Genomic DNA, 18614 nt, shown 5'->3' with positions numbered 1-18614 from the left:
TTCAGCTCAGTGCTGGTTCCTTTAATGCTGCTGGTTCACCAAGCAGGAGATGGTCGTTGTGTGGCCTAGGGACTTTATTAATTAACCCTTCCCTCTCCAGGATAAACAATTGTTCAGGCTGGTTACCAGAAAAAGGCCTGGGACACTTGAGAAGTTGAAGTAGTTTCTTTTCATCATTGTGCTGAGAAATTTGTGCCTGGCCTGGAGTAAAAGCAGGAGTGTGTGGAGCAGCACTGTAGGAGCACTTCCCACTCACCTTTCTGAGCTCTCACTGCCCCCCAAAAAAAGGGTAGGTTTGTTAAAGTAATGCAAAAAAGGCAATGATTAAAAAAAGGTATTAAACATTTGATTTGCAGTGTAAAAACATCTGTTTGTGCTTTACTCCTGCCAAAGGATGGGGCTGGAAAGCAAACCCTGTAACCCTCGTGGTGGTCTCACCTGCTCAGGGTGAAGCAGGTACAAAGGCTGATGTGGGCAGACATCAGAGTGTGCCAGACACAGCTTCCATCAGGAGCAGTGGGATGAGGGATGGGAGTGTGCCAGACACAGCTTCCATCAGGAGCAGTGGGATGAGGGATGCACTGCTGGTGGATTGACTCCTGGGGGTGAGGGAGCCACTGCAGCAATGTCACTTCCAGCCTTCTCCTGGGGAAGGTGGTGCTGAACAATGAATTGCTAAGCCTGGTGTGCAGCCCAAGGGGGATGGAGAGCTGCTGGAAATCTCTTTGTGTCTAAAATCTGGGTGTTCAAGCCAGTCTCTTGTGTTTTCTGGCAGCATTGAACTTCTGTGCTGCCTGGGTTTGAGCCTCTGTCCCTAGGGGCTGCAGGGAGCTGGCCCAGGCTGTGCTTTGCCAGCTGTGCAGCAGAGCAGGGCACTGAGGGGGGAATGGAGAGCAGCTCTGCCCCTGCCCAGCTCTGCTGAGCAGGCAGGTGGGGCTGGAAATGAGGAGTGCACACAGTGGGGATGGGGATTCACACCTCGCTGAGCCCCTCTGGCGCTGCTCGCCTGTCCTGGCTCCTTTTTCACATTGCCCATGGAAATGCTGAAGCCTGGGCTCAGGAATAATGCAACTGCTTCTGGAGAACATCTAGCACAGAGGAGCAAGGGGAAAACTTCAATAAATCAACACGTTTCACCCTCTGTCCCAGTTCACAAAGGAGCAGAAATCGGGCTGTGGAGTTTGTGTAACTGCTTCATGTATAAAGAAAAAAAGGAGAAATAAGTCTGTGGGATGAGATTCTTAAAGCTTCATTAGAAACCATATATTCATTTAGGTTGGAAAATAGCCTAAAAGACAAAGTCCAGCCATAATGCTTACAAGCAAAGTGAACCTAAGGGCCCTATCCAAGTTCAGAGAAGTTTGTCTCATTGTTTACTGTGGGTTAATCTTGAGATTCACTGATGGACTTGGTGATCTTGGAGATATTTTCCAATGTAAATGAGTCTATGATTCTCCAACTGTTTTGCAGAAAAGTCCTCTTCTACATTAAAATCCTTTCCAGTTGTGGACTAGCTTGTAGGTTCTCTAATACCACATTGGCTTTAAGAAAAAGCCCCAAACTTTCTGCATGGCTTTTCCCCCTCTCTGTCAATAAAGAATGGATGGTTCATATTATGATTTTTTGGTCCATTTTAGTCCCAGTCTTAACAAAACAGCCATAAAACAGCATGAGCTTGTATAGCCCTTAGGACAGCACACTCTCTTTTGCACTGGAACTCTAATTTGTGGGGGTAAACAGAATAACACACTTCATTTTAATGAGGCTGGCTTGGGAATTAAGTGTGTGTCACTTATTGATCTTGCTTTTTCTCCCTGCTTATTTTGAAAAGCTGTTGTCTTTATTTTCAGCAGGTGAAATCTGAAGTGCTGCTGCAGATGCTGACTTGCTTCTGTGGTTTATATTGCCAGCAGCTCCTCAGAGCCAGGGCCTGTGGGGTCCTGGGAGGGGCTGAGTTACAGGTGACCTGTCCTGCACACAGCTCGTAGAGAGCCAGGCATGGGGACCAGATGGGAAATGAGCTCCTGAGCTGGTCAGGTTGTCTGTGACCATCTGAGAGCCCCTTATCTCATCAGGATGATATCCAGAGAGCCGGCTGCTGCATTCCGTGGGTAAACCTGGAAGGGAGGGACATGCCCAGGGTTATCTGGGGTGTCAGTAGCAGAGCCTTGCTGGGACCAGGTCCTCCAACACCTGCTTCTGCACTACCCACAAGACTTCCTCGCTTTCTTTGTCCTTAGTTTTGCAGTGCAAGGAAATTTTTGTTTAATTTTAAATGTTCTCCTAAATCTTGGTGACGGCAGATTGACGTAAGCGTGTGCTGGATCAGGGCCTGTTCTCTAATGCATATGGATGTGGACACAGCTGTAAGCTTTCTCCATCTCCAGCCTTCTGCAGGGAAGGGAGAGATCTTCCCTCCCTGCCCATGGGTGTGCCCCCTTGTAGGGGGATGGAATAGAAGAAAATAAAGATAGTGTAGAAAGTAATCTCACCCCTAAGGAGATGCAGCTGGGTCAATTATCAAAGATCAGGAGCAGGCCTGACTTTAACAGGCCACAGCTGTGACCAATGAGAAGAAGATGCTATAAAAGGGTGGGGTGGGGCCTTGAGAAGGGAACTGGAGTCAGTGGCTGCTTTGTGAAGAAGAAGAAGGAGTCAGTGCTCTGAGGAGCTGCCCATGAGAAACACCAAGAAGGTCTGAAACTTTTGTGGTAAAGACACAACAGAATGGAACCCCTGCAATAAGATGACAACACCCCCTCTCCCCTTTCACCAGGGGCAGCAGCTCTGGCTGCCCTGCCCTCCAAGGAGCACATGGGGGTGAATCCATGTGAGAACTGAAATCACTGCATCCTCCATGTGAGGACATTGGGGTGAATTTGGGCAGAATGGCTGCTTGCTTGGCTCAGTCATTGTCCATCAGGGTTCCTGCTGAAGCCTGTGTGTGTGTGCAGCCTGCTGGGACACTTGGGAGCTGGGCATGGCAGCAGGGAGAGAGCCTCTGTGTTGTGGTTACATCTTCCTTGCGCCACACAAGCTGGGAAATTCCTCCAAGCCTGATGCTCTTGAAGGTTTTGGGTGGTATGTCAGCACACCAGCAGCAGTACTGCATGTTGGCCATCTCTTGCCTGCCAGCTTGCCCAGGGTTTTGCTCCTGCTGGTGTCACCATAGCCAGAATGTGGCTGCTGCCTTGGGGTGGGAGCAGCAGCTCCTGGAAAGGGCAGCACAAACAGGCTGGGTCAGATGGCAAAGCAGGTTGTGTTCATCCCAGCTGGTCACACACGGACTGGAAAGCCCAGGCTCTGCATCTCTCCATGTGTGCCATCCCCTCAGTCACACCATGGCCCGTGTGCTTGCTCTAGAGAGCACAAGCTGCTTCCTCATCCCACTGCAGTATCTGCAACACCCAAGGGTGCTCCATCCTTTTGCCAGCATGGATTGTGCCCAGGAAGCTCCTGAATCAATCTGGATGCAGCCTGATGAAACTGCAGGGAGAATATTACAGGAAAAAAAAGGTGGTGGAGAGAGAGAGCAAGTCAGCCCAAGTCTGTTTATGGTGATTCCATCTTATTTTAAAAGGATAGCAAAGTACAAACCATTTAAATATTTCATCAGCAGAAGAGCCCTGAATGAGTTTGTACCACATGTGCATGTGTGATGAATGAGTGGGGGTGGCACCAGCCCTGCTCAGGCCCATGTGCATGTGGGGGAAGTGGTGATGTTGTTTAGAGTTTTTTTACTTAAAAAGGGAATTCTTATTTTATTCTTTTCTTGGTGAAAGTTATCACTGTCCTAACAGGTTGGGTCTATCTGGAGTCAAGGGCCTTATCCTGCTCCTTGGTGCTTTCTGCCTGCTGGGTGCCTGGAGGATGCTCAAAATAGCCCCAAATCAGAGCTCTGCCTGCCCAACCTTGTGGAGAGTCACGAGGTCACTGGTGTAACTGGGAGGAGAATTTGTCCTTCTGGCTTTAAAAATAGCTGTGTTTTCTTTAATGGCATTTTCCTTGGGGCAGCCAGGAGCTTGCAGGAGTGCACAGCCCAGTTGAGGTGCTGCTGAGTGGGAAGGGGTGCCAGCACACCCCAGCTAATCCCATTTCTGAACCACATTTGTCTCTAAAAATGAACCAAACCAAGCTGGATTTCTTCTTCCTTCCAACATTTTCTATTTGACTGGCTTCCTAGAGCCAGATTGATGATGTTTCCTCTGTGAAAAATGCTCTCTGGTATAACTAAATAGGATTGTGTAATCTCCAGCAGCTGAAGTGTTTAGTTAGGGTCCAGGGGTGGGGTTTTTTTCATCCCAGCTGTGTCTGCCCTCACCCAAGTGTGGGGTTTCTAGTGATGAGTGATTTGGGGCTTATCTCTGGGAAGTGCCGTGAATGCCAGACCTGTGCTTACACAAGGAGAGAGAAATGCATGAATTTTTCCACATCAGTAGGAGCTGGAGATTTTGCTAAAGGTGTCTCCAGCTGCAAGGAGCGAGATAGGGCTCTGCTGGAGAGCTCTGGAGAGGCAGAACTGAGTAGGAAATTTAAATGTGGATTTAATGCCTCAGAAAGCCATCTGTAAGGGAAGGTGCAGGTGCTGCCTGGCTCCTGGCCATGCAACAGGTCACTGGGGCTGGCTGCTTGTGAGGCTGCTGAGGCACAGGCGTGGTGTTTAATCTGAATTGGGAGATGTTCATTAGGGAGCCCAAGGCCAGTGATGTCCCTGGGAGTGCTCTCCATGCCCTGCTTGCACAGGGTCTGGCTGGATCAGCTGCTTGTGCCCCTATTTTTAAATAGAAAAGCTGCATTGAATGTTGTCAGGACCTGGGATGCAGATGGACAGGCTGACCACAGCAGGGCAGGGGATGCAGTTGCCTTCCAAATTCCAGCCTGAGCCTGCATGTGCTGAAGGAAAAGCAATGGGTTCAATCTGTTTGCTGCCCTGTTGGATGGTGAGGCAATGCTGAACCTGACCCTACACAGCACTTTTGTGGAGTTGCAGGGTGCCTTGGTTAAACCCCAGCTCTGTATGGACACAGAGCTGCACCTCCTCCTGCTGCTCATTCCATTTTGTGCTGGGCATTCTGGTGTCCAGGGCAGGTCTGTGCAGAGCAAACCCACGCTGGGAGGGATGGATGTGGATGCAGCTGAAAGCCTTTTCCATCTCCAGGCTTCTGCAGGGAAGGGAGAGAGATCTTCCCCTCCTGCCCATGGGTGTGTCCAGGGGCAGCAGCTCTGGGTGCCCTGGCCTCCAAGGAGCACATGGGGGTGAATTAATTTGGGCAGAATGGCTGCTTGCTTGGCTCAGTCATTGTCCATCAGGGTTCCTGCTGAAGGCTCTGTGTGTGTGCAGCCTCCAGGGAGGGAGCATCACCTCTGCCCTGCTCAGAACCCTCTGTGCTCACCCCACCACAGCAGGGTGGTGGTCAGGGTGCAGCAGTGCCCTGTTTGGGGGTCCTGCAGCCCCCTGTGCCCCCAACCTTGTGCTGCTGCCCTGAGCATCACATCAGCCTTGCCCCTGCCTGTGCTCCCTCCTCACACCCACCCTGGGCTTCTGTTGCCCAGCATGTAGCTGATGTCAATTTGTAAAACAATACTTCAGCATTACCCAGTGAAAACACAGACAGCATTGTACAGCTGGGAGCAACATTGATTGAAGTGATATTTAATCCAAGGAAAATACATGATACATAGTCTAGGATTCCTTGCTTATCCATCATATAATGCAGTTCATGGGGATTAAATATCCCTCCTGTAAGGTTGGTTGAGATCAGTGTTGTTATTTGTTTTGCAAATGATCCTGACAGTGATGCTGAGAGCTATTGATTATCAATGGTTCTTTAAAAATTACTATTATACTGCAAATTACAAACCTTGGGGGTATCCAGTTATATGATAATGGAAAGGCATTGGTGTGTAATGACACATGCATCATAACAAATTTGCTCTGGCTATATAATGGAGATTGAAAGGGACATGATTTATGACCAACAGGATTAGCTGTTTGCCATGATACATCTGAGGTAACATGACAACTGCCTAGTTGTTCATTGTGGCAAGGAGTCCTGATGATTAGAGCACTTTAGAAATAAATGAAGGAAAAAAAAATAAAAGCAAAATCACCTCTACCTTCCCATTTAAAATACGTAAACCACTCTTCTAATTAACAAATAGCAAAAATCCCTCCATCACTCTCCCAGGAGCATCCACAAAGCACTGCACAGGTGCAAACCAAGGCTGCCAGTCCTGGTGGAACTCCTGGGTTTGCCTGGAAAGCCTTCAGAGCTTCTGGCCGTGGCTGTGTTGGAAGTGCAAACAAGATCCCTGAATCTGCTGGGAATTTCAATGCATGTGTGCCCTTGAAGGCAGTGGAGGACACTCATGTTGAGTTGTGTGCTCTCATTCCTGATGATGAATGCCTGATAACACAACTGCTTGTCTTCCAGGCTCTCCTGGTGTTTCCCAGCTCCCTAGATGAGAATTGAATACTTGATGTGTTTGAGTGGAGCCCGAGGGCTGCTCTAGCCTGTGGTGGCTTTAGCAGAGAGGCACAGGAGCCTTTGGCAGAGCTGGGTGCTGTCACCTTGCCCTGCCAGCCTGGGATGGCACAGAGAGAGGGCTGGTGGGAGGATTTTGCATTCAGGAGGGTGTGTGGTGTGAAGGTTAACTCCTGTGGCATCCTGTGCTCTGGACATGCTGCAAATACCAAATGCCAGCAATGCAAGCAAGCCTTTTCCTCATCACCAGCTGAGCCCACAGACAGCAGTGCCTGGGTCTGTGCTGCTGGGTTAGCATGCTCAGCTGGCCATGGTGAAATGCATGTCCAGGAGCCTGTGCCAGCAGAAGCACTTGTAAAACAAAAGGGAGGGAAAAGCTGTTTCCCTTCTTCACCAGCACCTTCTCACATCTTTTGTCATGGAGTTGTGTTGCACTGAGGGTCACCAGGCTGCCAGTGTGGAGAAATACCCATGGACAGGAGTCCTGCTCCACAGACACTGATTTACTCCTGCCCTGTGCTCTTTTATTCTTTGGTGCTGCAATAATAGGGACACTTGCCCAGTAATTTCTTTAAAGAATTTTAGCACTTGATAACATGGCTCTTCAGATGGGGGAAGAAAGAGGTGCATACTTGTTTAGGTATTATTCTGTACAACATCTGAAGATCCAGCTCCACTCTCCCATGAATCCCACCAGCAAGTGGGATGGAGGAAGTTTGAAATAATAAAAGGTAACTTGGACCCACCTGCACTAGTGGTTGGTGGGAGGGAGTGCATCCCTGAGCACGAGCATCACTGTGCTGTCACCCCCTCTGTTCCCAGAGGAATTACTCCCTCTGCCTGAAGTGTAAGCAGCGTCCTGGGATGAGGCTGCCAGCCTTCCTCCCAGGGTGAGGAGGAGCAAGGGCTCTTTGAGACCACACCGTAGAAGCAGTTTGTGATATAAAAATCAGTGCAGAATAAAATTCTCCTCCTTGTGGAAGTGCTGGCCCTTGACTTGCAATAGAGCTCTTGTGCTTTTTACTCAGCCTGAGTCCTGTGCAGGTGACCATGAGCTGTACCCTGTCCTGGGGCCTGTCCCTGTGTGTGCTGTGCTTAGGGGTGCAGATGCAGAGATGCTGTTTGTTGCCAGGGGAGGGGCACCCGCAGAGGGAGCCTTGTTTTTCCAATAAAAATGAAATCCCAGTGTTTTGTCAGTACTTCATGTATGAGAATTTCTTCTTGTGGAGACAGAGAGCTCTCCAGAGGAGCTGCATTTCCAAGATTGTGGAGGAAGGTGAACCAGGAGGGGAGGACTCTGGGACCCTGCAGCTCAGTTTCATTTTTGAAGCAGGGCTTTTGCCAGTGGTGACTCAGGTTGGTGTTGACTTTGTCTGGACAGGTCTCAGAACTCCTCCCAGGATGGATATGGGTGGTGAGCTGACTGCTCAGGTTCCTGCCTTCTGGGGGGAGCAGAGGTATTTGGGGGTACAGCTCATGGGATCCATCCTGTGCCTGCAGACCCAGTGTGAGATCCTCTGGCTCTTCAGAAAGAAGGAGGAGCAAGGACCAGAGCTGGAGAAGTTGTGGGGCGTGGGGGAAAGGGCTGGTTTTGGCTGTTTGTTCATCTTCTTTGTCACTCCCAGCTGAAGCTGGGTCAGGGTACAGAACTGGACAGGAGATGCCCTCACCCAGAGCGTGCCTGACCTCTGCACAGATGTGCCCAGACATGAATGTGCTCAGGAATGATGTTTTCCCCACCATTACCTTTGTAGCTGACCTGACCTGATGTCTCTGGTCCAGGCCCTCCCAGGTGGGAGGGCTCTCTTGCAGGAGCTCTTTGATTAGCAAACACTTCACAGGGCTCAGGGGAGGCTGGAGTGGGAGGAAGAGAGAGCCCTTGTTCCTCTCAGCTGCTCTGGGTCGGGTGGACCTAAAAGTAGCAGGTATGAATGCAACTGTCATTACCTTAGTGCTTTGTATCACAGCTGGAGTGGGACACTGTCACATGTATGGATTCTGGGAGGTCTTTTGATCTAGCATTGTATCACATTTTTTTGACAAAAATCAGCGTAAAGTGGTTGAGCTGTGTCCTTCAGCCCAGTAAGTGGCTGCACAAGTCACTGAGTCTGTGCACAGCAGCAAAGCCAGGCACAATTCAGGAGGGACCTCTGAGTGTCAGAGGGGACAGAGGGGCCACACAGCTGTCACTGCACTGTGGGTTGGGCTGGGTGAAGGTGGGGAGTCCCCCCTGTCCCCAGAACACTCTGGGCAGAACCTGCTCTCCTTAGAGCGGCATCACTGGGGTTGTGTTGTGTGAGACACACATTGGGACAGGAATTGCTTCTCCTTGGAAGGGTTTATCTGGAAAATGTGGGTATACAAGCATTTCTGGGTGGAGTACCCCACCCTGGACCATTGCCTGTCCTTGTGTGTGTGTGTCAAGCAGCCCCTTCCTGCTCTGATGGCATCTCCCTTGCTGGGACAGAGTGGGGCAAAGGGAGCCTCAGGGATCATGTGGCCATGGTTGAGAGAAGTTTGTAAGGGATTTGATGACAGCTTAGAAAAACTTCCTCCCTCTCCTATGTGCTAGTGATGACTTTCCATTTATTTCTCTGCCATTGTAATGAAAGTCCAAGTGCTACACAACTGCAGAGATCCTGACATTGGAGCAGCCAGCGTGCACCATTTCTCTGGGGAAAAAAGGATCCATCCAAATGGTTCCTTTATGTCATGCTCTAATTTTGCTGCTGTTGGTTTATTTTTGTTTTTGGCTTCTTTTATTCACGGTATTCTTAAAACTTCTCTTTCAGGGCTTAACAGCTTAACCATTTCAAAATCATGCCAAGCGGAAATGTAGCATACGATTTTCTCACTAAACATTGTGCTGAGCGCTCAAATGTATTCTGGATTTGTGGAAAAGCTGCAAAAAACTGGGATGAAAGAGAGTGAGAATTAGCACTCAAATGAAGAGCCAGGTCTTTGCATGATTGGGAAAGGTCTGTGGAAGCAAGCAGAGTGCTCCTGGTTACCTTCTTGCTCTGCAGCATCCCACACTGGTGTGGCTCACAGGACTGGAGGGCAGGCAGGTGGTGAAGCACAGGTCTACAGTCTTTAAATATGGATCTTAGTCCTGGTTGTTGGTCCCCTGATATCTGAATTATGCCCCAGGCTCTGCTACCAGATTCCTCTCTGGGCCTCAGCAGCTCCTTCAGTCTCTTGGGCCTCCCTCTCTTCTTCACAGGAAAGGGATTTTAGTGCCAAAAATAGCCTGTTTTCCTAGGTGGGCCTCTTTGTGACTCTCTTCTGTGAAATACGTCTTTCTCCCTGTTCCTCCAAGTGAAATACAAAGGAGATGTGATTCACCACCAGTGCTGATGTGCCAAGGCAGCAGGGAAGCTGCTGGTGTGCAAAGGATGCTTTGTACCTGCACATGTGCCCCTCTGAAACACAGATCCCCTGCCTGGGCTGGTGGCTTCCTGCTCTGCTTGTCCTCCTGAGTAGCTGGAGGATTCAGGGCAGGAATGGCCCTGCTCCTGGTGCTGATGGAGCACCTCTGCTGGGAGCAAATGCCACTTTTGGGAGGTGAGGTGGGTGTTGTGTGATCATATGGACAATCCTGTCCTATGAGAACTGATTTGGGATGGGTCTGTTGTGACTTTTGTTTGGCTCTTGCTCCTGCAAGGAGCTCCGTTTTCCCAAGGAGGAGGAGGGCAAGGGACACATTTGGAAATGTAGGCTTTCTCTTGGAACTAAGTTATGACTATCTAATGACTGCTGTGGCTGTTGCTGAGCAAACCTGGGCTCCTGGGATGATCACAGGGGTGCAGACTGGAACAGGAGAAGTCAGGTTGGTGTTGCAGAGCTGGGGGGCTTGTTTTAATCTTGCTTTTCAAACGCAAGGATAACGGAGTTATTTTTTTGCCATTTCTGATTATTTATGGTTGTTCACATTAGGAGATCTTTGAGGGTCCTCCCTACTTGCAGAAAATGCCTGTGGGACCTTGAGCTGTGGAGCTGAGCTGTGGACCAGAGCTTACAGATGCTCTGAGCTGGAATTTGCTCTTTCATTACAGCTCTCAGGCTTGTGAGGTGAAGTGAGGGACAGCTGATGATTATTAGTAGCTTTAAAATTAATATTGCTCTTTGGGACATTTAATCTTTCATTAACAGTGAATACAATACACGCTGGGGTGCATGCAGACCAAGAAATGCTCAGGTTCCTGCAGTGCTACAGCTTGGGCAGCTGTGAGTTCTGTGAGCAAGGGATTTTCCAAATCAGTAGAGGATGTGAGGAAGGGCTCAGTTTGATTTCCAGAAGTCTCATCTGTGTAAATCCTGGACAGGGGATAGGCAAGACCCTGTGCCCTGCCAGTGCTGTGTGTCTTTGAACAGTTCCACATCCCTGCTTGCATCACAGACCAAGAGCTGAACGTGGGCCCTGATTTATTTAGAATATTCCTGGGAGAAGGAGGGACACGTGGAGGTCTCTGGACTAGAAGCAGAGGTGGAGAACATGGCCTGGGTACAAACCACAGAGAGGATGAAGGTTTTGGACATGAAGTGAGAACACTTAGTGAGAAACCACTGTTTGAAAAAACCTCAGGATGCAGGAGAAGGGAGTAGAGGGATCCCTCAATTCATCTCCGTGCCTCTCCCAAGTAAACCCTTTCTGGCTGATGTGGTTGGCAAATGCAGAGCATCTTGGCTTGGTGCTTCAGTGGATGGTCTCCAGCTGGGGTGACAGCTCAGAGCTGGGAGGGGGGAAGCATTAGGGAGCCCAGGGGGCAAAATGTCTTGCCATGATCTTGAAAGAACAGGAAGGAAGAGCATTTTTTCTGTTATTGTTCATATTACAGGAAATTTCCCCACTCTCTTTTTCAGTTAATAACCACTGGGGCAAGAGGCTTTCCTGGCTCGTAGGGGAGCAAATCTGAATAAACCACTAACAGTCATGTTGTTGAAGAGTGGCTCCTCTTGAGTTGTTTTTCCACTGTTTGGATAAATAAGACAATAAGAAGAGCTGCTGAGATAGTTGGCAGAGAAATGGATCCCCCAGGAGATTGGGGCAATGTTTTTTATTTGTGGGAGCTGCCTGTGCATGAGGGGTCAGTCCTGCAGTTCTGTAGAGAGAAGGGAAACAAACATTCTCTGTTCTAGCACTGGATTCATTGCAAGGAGGTATGCCAGGGATCATTAGTGCCACAGCCACCATGATCTTTTGCTCAGATTAGTTTTCTCTTTTTAAGGCAAAAAAAAAAAAAAAAAAAAAGAATAATGGCAGGTTCCCGTTACATCAGATATGGACAAAATAATAGCAGTATCACAGAGATTGAGGTCTGCAAGATTAAAATGTGAGAGGGAGGAGAAATGATAGCTTTGGCCCTGCTTGCTGTTACAGCAGCCATGTGAATAAATGACTCTATGCAGATAAGCAGGGCAAAAATAAAAGGGATGCTTAGGACGAGATGGCAAAAAAAAAAAAAAAAAGGGAACTAATCAGCAGATTCAACCACTGTAATAATGCAGTAAACATGGAAAATTACATTATATTAGCTCCTCTGCTTCCCCTTGTAGACACCAGCCACAAAGTCATCGATAGGTGATTCCCTGTGAAGGTGCAGTGCAGCAGAATCCAGAGCTCCCTGCTCCTGGGGGAAGGCCTGAGTGATGCTAAAGGAGAAGGTTGACTTTTGAACTGCCTGAGGAAGAAGTGGCTCGAGTGGAGCTGTAGAAAAGCTCGCAGTTCACCAAATTAAAAACCTGCTCCTGGAAAAGGACGGCCGGCGTGTTTGTCCTCAGTGCTCAGGCAGCTGTAGGGTTCGTACTGAGCCACAGCTTAATTGCAGTCCTGGGATGTTCCCCTGATGCGGGAGAAATTGGTCTGCTGCAGATTTTTTATATATATATAATATATATATATATTTCTTTTTTAACTAGTGAACTGATTTCCATTTTGTTCAATTTCTCACAAAGAATGACAAGTAGCCACTGCGGCTTTTCCCTGCGTTCAAGCAAAACCAGCATGTAACATTATTTGCAAATTAGCTTCATCCCTCTGGCTCCCAGTTAAAGCAGGAACTGCTTGGTCCAGAGTTGCTCCCAAAATATCCATTTAAACCATGTAATGATTCTGACTCTCTCATGCATAGTAGATGAAAGACGATCCGCGATTTATTTTTGAAGCTTTGAACCCCAAACATGGTCAATCATAGAAAAAAAGATTAAAAAAGGAGGAAGTCATGATAATGCAAAGCTGGGAGAAAAGCAGCCCTGCACTTCACAGTAAAATCCGTTTTCTTTGCACTTTTTTATTAACAGCTTCAACTCTGATCAGTGCATAAATCTACCTGCAACACAGGATGTTGGAAAATTACCGAGAGACAGCAACGTCCTCCCTGCTGCTTGGTGAGAAAAGAAGGATGCACCTTCAGGTATGGGCTGGAAAATTGTTTCATCCTCTGTTCCCTATTTGTGTTGCACTAAGCTTGCTCATTGCCTTGATTAGAGGGGGGAAATGAGGTGTTTGCAAGAGGGAAACTTCAGAAGGGATTCTCTAAAAGTCTCAAGCCACAGATAAGTGTCTCCTCTGCACCCAAGCAGTGCAAGGCTTTTCGGGCTCTACTGGGGGTTAATGGTGGTGTTTTGTCCTGTGTTTGCTGTTGTTCTTTCCCTGCCCCTGTGGAGGTTTTTGTTAAAAAAAGGGGTTCTCCTTCTTAATGAGAACCAGATCAGCTCCTCTCTGGGTGCCCCTGCAGCCTCCCCGGAGGAGCAGCTCTGCACAGCATCAGGCAGCAGAGCACATGCTCTGCCATTCCCTGCTCCTGGTTCAGGGAGGATCAGCTCCTCTCTGAGTTCTCTTGGAGCGTTGGGAAGCTGAGCACAAGCCCTGCCATTCCCTGCCCCTGATCCAGCTCCTCTCTGGGTTCTCCTGGAGCGTTGGGAAGCTGAGCACAAGCCCTGCCATTCCCTGCTCCTGGTTCAGGGAGGATCAGCTCCTCTCTGGGTTCTCCTGGAGCGTTGGGAAGCTGAGCACAAGCCCTGCCATTCCCTGCTCCTGGTTCAGGGAGGATCAGCTCCTCTCTGAGTTCTCTTGGAGCGTTGGGAAGCTGAGCACAAGCCCTGCCATTCCCTGCCCCTGATCCAGCTGCTCTCTGGGTTCTCCTGGAGCGTTGGGAAGCTGAGCACAAGCCCTGCCATTCCCTGCCCCTGATCCAGCTCCTCTCTGGGTTCTCCTGGAGCGTTGGGAAGCTGAGCACAAGCCCTGCCGTTCCCGGCTCCCGGATCACGTCAAACCGCGCATACAAAATCGCTGCTTCCCCGGCCCTTGGAAGGGATCACATGGAGGGCTGAGCAGGATGAAGCTGTGCTGGCTGCTGCTGCTGCTCAGCAGCCTTTTTAGAGCAGGAGCAGAGCTAAGCACTCCTCCTGGGTTTTCTTAATCCAGCCTCAATCCATGCACTTCAAACAGGAGCCTTGTTTTAGGGCTGTGCTGAGCGCTCGAGTCTCCCAGAAAGCTGCTCTTGTGCCTGGAAGGGCCAGCCAGAAGCCAAAAAGCTGGTTTCACTCTCTTTTGAAGAGGATGGAAATTGCTCCCTGTGAGCAGGGGAGTATGGAGAGGAGTTGTGGTTCCCAGGACAAGAAAAGGGAGGGTTGGTGACTTTCTGAATGTGGATTTTACTGACAGTTTTCTGATGCTTTGGGCTCAACATGGACAAGCCACTGTCCCTGAAATCCAGCATAGCAACTGGATTATAGCTGCCACATCCATCTCCCTAGGGAGAAAAAAGGGTTTTTCTCCCTAGGGAGAAAAACAGAGGCCAGTTTAAAACATGCCAGCCTTCTCCAGCATGCTTCCCTAAATGTATGCCTTGTAGCAAACAAGGACCCAAGGGCTACTTAAATCTTGGTAACTGGTGAGCACCGTGATCCTGCAGGTTGAGGTTTCCCATTTATCTAGCTGGGTTGAATGCTTGCTTTGCCACCTGTGCAAGTGGTTTGAGGAAATAGTGGGAATGAGCTCATCTGTCATCTCAGTGTTTATAGATGCCTGTCCAGTGGGAGTCGTTGTTTCTGGTAAAGCTCTTGCTCTTCATGGTGTCCATCACTCCTGCTTGTATTTCCCTAATCCCCACGTTTGCTCCCTGCAGTGACCTCTGGGGACTTGAAATGGACAAATTGCTGTTGCTGGGGCTGGTTTTCACCTGGGGCCTCTTAGAAGGTGGCAGTATTGTGAGCATTGGGGTCCCCAGCATGTGACATGGCCTCCAGAGGAAGCCTGTGGTGGCACCTGATGTCCTGACATTCCAGTTGGAGTGTGTCTGTGCTGGTGGGTAAATGGAGTGGAGCAAGATGTGCTGGGGTCAGAAAGGAGCTGCAGGTTTTGGGGCTTGAGCAGGTCTTTGTTTCACTGATGTGTTTCGTGGATGTGCTGGCCAGCACCAAGGCTTCCTCATCTGTGGGATGTGCTGGCAGTCTTAGAGAGGCAGCTTAGGTTGAGTTGTGTCTGCTGAGTGGTGCTGGGTCCTGTCTGGATGTGGATTAGTTAAACAGGTAGTTCTGTATGTATTTATGTATTTTCCAAAGGTGAGGAGACACAATAGGGGATGGGTGTTAGAAGGGAGGTGGATGAGAGCTGCCCTTGTGTGCAGGGCCACCTTTGTGCTGAATTTTCAGCTGGATTTCCAGCTTTCTGCCACTTCTGCCACTTGGCTGTGGTGCTCCATCAGCACTTTGCACCACACTGATCTCTCCCCAGTTTTTCCTTTAGCCTCCCCCTGCATGACACACGATGCACAAGGGCCTGACACCCTGTGCCAGGAGACACCACGAAAGTGGGGTTTGCTCCCTGCAACCTACTGTTCCCACCCTGCATTTCTTGGGAGAACTCTGACATCCTGTCAGGCCATGGGGGAGATGTTTTTCACCCCTTCCCACATCCATGCATGCCTTCCTCCCTGCAGGGAAACCCGAGCTGGCACAGGACAGTGTCGGATGATGCTGCACATTCAGTAAGAGGATGCTCCTCTAAAGCAGGATGAAGGCTGAGAGTAACGCCTTTTAATGTTCCTTCTCATAATTATCCTCTTAATTACTCAATGAAATGCCCAATAAAACAAATCACTATAATTTCTATTTTATTCCCTGCCTTTTGTGGGTTATTTAAGAGCTCAGGATACATTAAGGAGGCACTTTCTCATGAGGGAATGCTTTCCAGTAGATGATACTTGCTAAATGGTTTTATGTCCCTATCCTGTGTGTTTCATCCTCATTTTCCATGCCAGTTTGCTAATTACCAGAGGCACTGGGAAGCACTGCCTCCCTCGCTGCCGATCTCTGCTGTGATGAAGTCACAGCTCTGAGTTTGTGACATCCCCATGGCAACGGCCCGTGATGTCACTAGCGGGGATTACAACTTTGCAAAGCACCCAGGCACAGGCAGCCGGGCTGGAACTCTCGGGCTCTCACATGGCTTTAAATAGCAAGGAACTTAAACACAGGGAAGTCTTTAAGAAGGCTTTAGATTTCCCTTTTTTTACCCTGAAGGAGGGGAGGCTGTTGACTGCAGGGCTGGCACCAGCAGTGCTGTCCCCTTGTCCTGCAGCAAGCCCGGCTCCCTCATGCAAATGTGGGGTTTGCTTGGGGGAGCTCAGCCCTGCAGTGACCCTGGTGCAGGATTCTGTGGCCAAGGGCTGATGTGTTGGGCATCTCCCCAATGTCCCTGGGGCTGCAGGTGTCCCCAGCCCCATGCAACTCCCTCTTGCTCTGTACTTCTTGCTGATAAAGTGAACATAAAGCAAACCTGGGGACCATGGATCCCCACAGCCCGCCCATGCTCCACTCCCTCTAAACTGCTGGCTCCACTGGCTTTCTTCTGTGCTTTTTGTCTAATACTCCTAGTGTTTGCATAATAAGACATTGTTCATGCACAGGCAGTGAGAGAGGAAGATTCAGGTGTGTGCCTCTCTAGCAACAGGAAAATCATGTAATAACCACACTTTATTTTGCACCTGGGGAGGAAATCCAGCTCCCACAGCTGGTATCACAAACTGTGCAGGATGTTTAAACACACAGCCCCAAAACTTACACAGGGCGGCCACCTGACTGATATTTATGTCCCTTGTTTAAACAGCAGAAGCAAATCAAGCAGATGGAAGAGTCAATCTCTTTATTTTAGCTTTTCCAAGGTAGGAATAAAAATGATATTTCAAAGGCCAGCGTGTCTCAGCTGAGCGGTGGTGGGGAAAAGCCGGTGCCGCAGAACATACTGTCCTGTCTCCCTCTTCCTCAGATCATAACTTCTAAGCTGGATTCAATAGAAATAAATGTTCAGTAGTTCCAGTGGTGGCCTTTGGAAATGGAGCTAATGGAACAAGACAAAAAAGTAGTTACAACGTTTTGACAAGCGCTTAAATGTTTAATGCTATGCACGGCGCAGCCCGACCGTGGGGAGGTGGTGGGTGCACCTGCAGGGAGCTGTGCCCCTCGTTAGCACACAACGAGTCCTCCCACAGACACAGGAGATTAAGCAAGTGCTGTTTGAGCTGTGTGGTAGTAAACAGGCCGAGGGCAGCTGTGGCTTTGGCAGCCCTGCACTGTGCAGCAGGTGAAGGGCTCGGGGGGCTCCTGCTGCAGAGGGAGAGGAGGGTGGCCAGTTCTTGGAGAAAAGCAGTGGAGGAGAAAGCATAACATTACCCTGAGCTGAGACAGGGGAGATGAAGAGGCTGCGGTGATTAAATTGGATCTACTGCAATCCTTCCAAAGCAGGCTTAGGAATTAAGAGCCATCAATGTCACATTGAGGGTCACTCGCTGCAGGACACCTCCGGCCTCCCCCCCACCCCGTGCCTCTGTTTAGCCCCATCTGAGCCTGAAGAAACTCATCCTTTGTTTCAGAGCCCAGCTGGACATTCCCCTCTGCCACAGAACAGTGGATCTCAGCGAGGAGGGCCTCTAAGAAGCCAGTTTGTCTGGAGAGGGAGGATTAGACTGTGTATGGCCAGATTTGCTTTGAATTCAGGTGTCGTCAGGGATTTAATAACAGGGGAAGGTGGTGGGGACAGGAGGCATTGAACGGGCTGGGCTGACAGGGATCTGCTGGCCGGTCCCCTGGCAGCAGCAGTGATGGAGACTGTGCCCAGGAGGTGTCAGCTGGTGTCCCCTGTGTGTCAGGGACAGTGTGGTTTGCTCACTGAGACGATTCTTATCGTGCTCGTGGGACCTGACTTGAAGCCACCGTGCTGTGCTGCAGGCTGGTCACGCCTGCCTGTCCCAGGGGCTGGATCCAGCTCACACAGTCTCACCCAGAGGAGTCACAGCCCAGAGCAATGCTCCAGCAGCACAGCTGTGCCATGGCAGCTTGCACACCCCAGCTGCACCTCAGTCTGGGATCATCGCCCCCAACGCCAGCATGGGAGTATTGGTGGGACCAGCCAGAGCCAGGATGGAGCCCACCCATGAAGCTGGCAGGCATTCCTTGCCTGGGAGTGAGCTTCCAGAGCGGCTCAGATGCTTTGGTCATGCTGACCTGCTCTCGACCAGGACCCCAATTCATCTGCTGCCACCGGTGGTGACACATTTACACACATTCCCATCAGTTCTGTGAAGCAGGGCCACCTCTGCCAGCCTCATGCAGGCACTGAGCAGAGCCCCAGAGGGACTGTCCTGCCTGACAAACCTCTGTCTGATCTGGGACTCCCACTGAAGGTTTTTTTAATGCCCCTCCTCCGCCTTTCTCCTTATTTTCCACAGCTGGAACGACGGGTCACAGCAGGGAGATTTTCACACATCATTAGAGCCAAGTGTCCAATTCCACACAGCCGTCAACCCCAATCAGAGCGATTTAAAAGGCAGAGCTTCCTTTAATCATCCGGGGACGCTCAGATCTGTTGGTGTGAACTGAGTGCTCCCATAGGCACGGCAGAAGCAGGGGGATGGAGCAAGGGGGGGATGATGCTGAGATGAGACTTGTGGTGTTCAAAGGCAGCGGCTCCTCACACGTAGATCAGCCCCAGGGCAGACCTGGAGGGTGAGGTCCTTCCTCCCTGCCTGTCTCCTCTGGTTTGGATGGATGATTGAGGTGGCCATGGGCCCGTGTGTGCATGAGCAGACCTGAGCCTGAGTGATGGATCAGAGTGTTCCTAAGCAGGAG

At 49.9% G+C, this 18614-nt stretch overlaps 1 protein-coding gene across 2 annotated transcripts in view; it reads left to right on the top strand.

Annotated features, from left to right (window-relative positions):
- The window catches only part of ELFN1 (extracellular leucine rich repeat and fibronectin type III domain containing 1), a 104723-nt gene that overhangs the window by 10088 nt on the left and 76021 nt on the right, over positions 1-18614 (top strand). For both annotated transcript variants that reach the window (XM_077186808.1, XM_054643661.2), the window contains exon 2: positions 12786-12898. The gene's annotated coding sequence lies outside the window, so the exon portion shown is untranslated. The remainder of the gene's footprint in view (positions 1-12785; positions 12899-18614) is intronic.

Source organism: Agelaius phoeniceus, chromosome 16, assembly GCF_051311805.1.
Source record: "Agelaius phoeniceus isolate bAgePho1 chromosome 16, bAgePho1.hap1, whole genome shotgun sequence".
NCBI lineage: Eukaryota > Metazoa > Chordata > Aves > Passeriformes > Icteridae > Agelaius > Agelaius phoeniceus.
This window is presented reverse-complemented; position numbering and strand designations above follow the sequence as displayed.